The sequence below is a fragment of the Platichthys flesus genome, chromosome 5 (genome assembly GCF_949316205.1).
Source record: "Platichthys flesus chromosome 5, fPlaFle2.1, whole genome shotgun sequence".
Lineage (NCBI taxonomy): Eukaryota > Metazoa > Chordata > Actinopteri > Pleuronectiformes > Pleuronectidae > Platichthys > Platichthys flesus.
This window is the reverse complement of record NC_084949.1, coordinates 26960516-26963789: the sequence shown is the minus strand read 5'-3', so window position 1 is coordinate 26963789 and position 3274 is coordinate 26960516.

Sequence of the window (3274 nt, the reverse complement as noted above, 5' to 3'; positions counted from 1 at the left end):
AAAACCCAATCAGATTAAATATGTCAGCTCGTTAGTCACAGATGCTGCAGGTGCACCCGTCACGTCTTTTAGTTAAACGCACCAGTTGTTCCCTGAACTGTCAGGTGTGTGGGGGGGGTGGGGGGGGTCCTGACTGATGGCCTCATTGTGGTCGTGGCCAGCCGGCAGTTGTCAAGGTTACTCAGCTGCTAGATGGAGCAGCTCCGAAAGCAGTCGCTCCTATTTTGAGTCTCCAGGGCCACTTTCTGAGAGGGGGGGGGGGGGGATATGACCTTGCCAGAGACCGGTGTGTGTGTGTGTTTGTTTGTGTGTGTTTGTATGTGGCACGCAACACTGAGACCCAACAAACGTCCCCAAACATCTGCATCAGGAAGACGCAGCAGATTCTCTCCACTAGAGGACGACTGTTTGTTTTTCAAGTGAAGGTTTTAAAAAACATTAATAAATATAATGATGCTCAGATAAGTTTCATAAGAGGTTAAACAACACAAAGGTGCAAGTTTTTCTTTATGTGAAAGTTAATTTAAGACAAAATAAAACGTAAATAAAAGCACGTAAATATAAATATAAAGTTTGGATATGATATCTTATAATTATTTCATTTAATACTTATTGATTATTGATTTAAGCTCAATAAAATGATGCATAAGAAATGTGATATGTAACTTTAGATGATCCACAGATAACAAAATAAGGATTCCCAGAGTTGATGATTCAAACTTCTTCAACAAAGAGCTGCAGTGCATTCAGATCAAGATCATTTTAAGAGGGGAAAGAAGTGAGAAAACTATATCTGGGTGTAATTCTTCTGGATAGAAACCACATCATGATGGTAATTTCTACACATGAATCATAAACTGGGAGCAGAACCAGTGAGTGGAGAGTGATGGTGTCCTGCTGGTGTCATTTTAACCTCGGGAGTCGGAGGTGAACATCGTGTTCTGCTTCCGAGACCTTGAGGCCTGCTGTCCTGCTTCCGCCACCGAGCATCTGACAAGGCTGCAGCTGCAAGTGTGTGTGTGTGTGAGTGTGTGTGTGTGTGTGTGTGTGTGTGTGTGTGTGTGTGCATGTGTGTGTGTGTGGCCCCCAAAAATTCCGCCATTCCTTCTCATGTGCCGTTTACTGTCCACTCACATTTTGGTTCTTGTCCACTAACCACAGATCTGGCCTCTGGGAGCTCTTGTATTTACAGCGCTGGCTCGTGATGGAGGAGCCACACGGTCGCTCCCAATAACAGATTGTCATTTTGACGGCGACGCCACAGGGAGAGAGAAACAGCCCGAGTCCGTCCCACGGAGACTGTGTTTACTGCCTGCAGGGTCACATCACACACACGTAAACACATTACATCCAACACACACATTCACCGTGTAGATCCGTTATCATGTTTGTGTTTAATTCTTATTTATTCTCCTCAGATCTGAAGCTTTTAACCTCATTGATGAATCCAGAACAAACAGAAAACGCTCCCGTGATCCGTCTTCATTTCTTGTCTCGTTACTCGGAGCGTTCCAGCCTGAAGCAGTGAGGGCTCATGGGAGATTTAAAGTGCCACCGTGGTACAATCACTCATAAATAACATGTCGTCTATAGATAGATTCATGTAAACCCTCATTAGAACATCCACACACACACGTATACACAACAAGACAACTTCCTTCCACATGAGTTATAGCCACTCCACAATAGCTCCAATAATAGTTTCCCATCTCTGTGCTGGTGACTGCGGTGACCTCACCCCGACCTTTCGCTTCTGGTTGCAGGGGTGTGTGTGTGTGTGTGGGGGGGGGGGGGGGGGTGCTTCTGGTTTCATTCACATCAACGAGGGACTTTAAGAAAATGGACGTCAACTGTCAGAGAAAAATCCAAAACGATGATTCGAAAGTTAAAAAGATGGGAGAGAGGAATATCTAAGATGTCCTGTCTCCTCTTCCTTCCACGTGGACGTCTTCCTCTTCTACGTGTACGACTCCTCTTCTTCATCCTGAGACATTTGTGTTCTTCTGTCTGTTAGAATCTGATCCACACGTCAAACAGATGCTCGTCAAAGACGGTTCATGTCATTCAGGTCGTTCTTTTCACACTGTTTTCATGTTTCTGATAAGTTTTGGATTTGATTAGTTATTCGATGATATAAAAACAGGATGAGACTGACTCCCGATTGGTCGAGATTGTGTTTCAGCAGAACCACGATCCTGAGTCCAAATGACGTCACCAATCCAAGATGGCTGCTTTCTTATCCGGGATAATTTGGCTTCATTTCCGGAGAGTGGGAGGAAATGGAGACGCAGGTTTAAAGATATATCAAATCCCTCTCACACAGCAGCATCAGCCTTCAACAGCATTTTCAACTTATAACTAAGTTCACTAAAGAACTAAATTATAAGTCTTTTCTCATAATAACTAAATAATACAAGTGTCTGGCTTCACCGAATAAAGCAGGAGATAAATGTGGAGCACGCCTCGGATCACTGGTGTTTGTCCTCTCATGTCCCGCGATGATCAGGACGCGCTGATCTAACATCTCCAGTGTCTCCTGCTCATCACTCGACAATAAGAGAGTAAACAAAGTTCAGCTGCATGTGGATCCTCCACTGACAGAGACGGTGAATCGGGGATTAGAGATTAAAGAACCCCGGGTCTCCCTGAATGCAGAGAGCGGCCGCGTTCACCACAGACACTAAACACCTCATTCTCCCTCAAGAGCCCGATGGGAAACCACAAGAGTGAAATCCTCCGGTCGGAGCCTCGTGCTGAGTCTGAGGAAGAAAAGCTCTTCACTCTCGTTTCCTCCTCCTCCTCTTCCTCCCTCTCTTTGATTTGTTGTCTTCAGATGAGTCGTGTGAGACGCTCCAGATTAGCTTCGGTTTATCTGGTTATCTGATGGTTTGAAAGTGAACGTTTGAACATTTGTGTGTAAGAGCTGAAGCTGTGTTGTGTTGTGACTGTTGTACAACATTTAAGGTTTGGGCTCCAAACACTGAATTAAATGAGATTATGCACAAAAGGTTTTTCTGCTTAAAATTTAATTTTATAAAACTTTTAAATCACTGAAGCCTCATCTGACATGATGGTGGTGTTTTTCTTAGAATATATTTTAAAGTGCATCTACTTTAGTTAATTTAACAATAAAAAGCTGAAAATTAACTTTATCTTTGTCCAGCTTTCCAAACTGTGGTTCTTTTATTTCTTTTTTAAAAGCCTAAATAAATATAAATATATAAATAAAAGACTATTATTCTTCTGAGTAAATAGTTGATGTAAATATCAAATC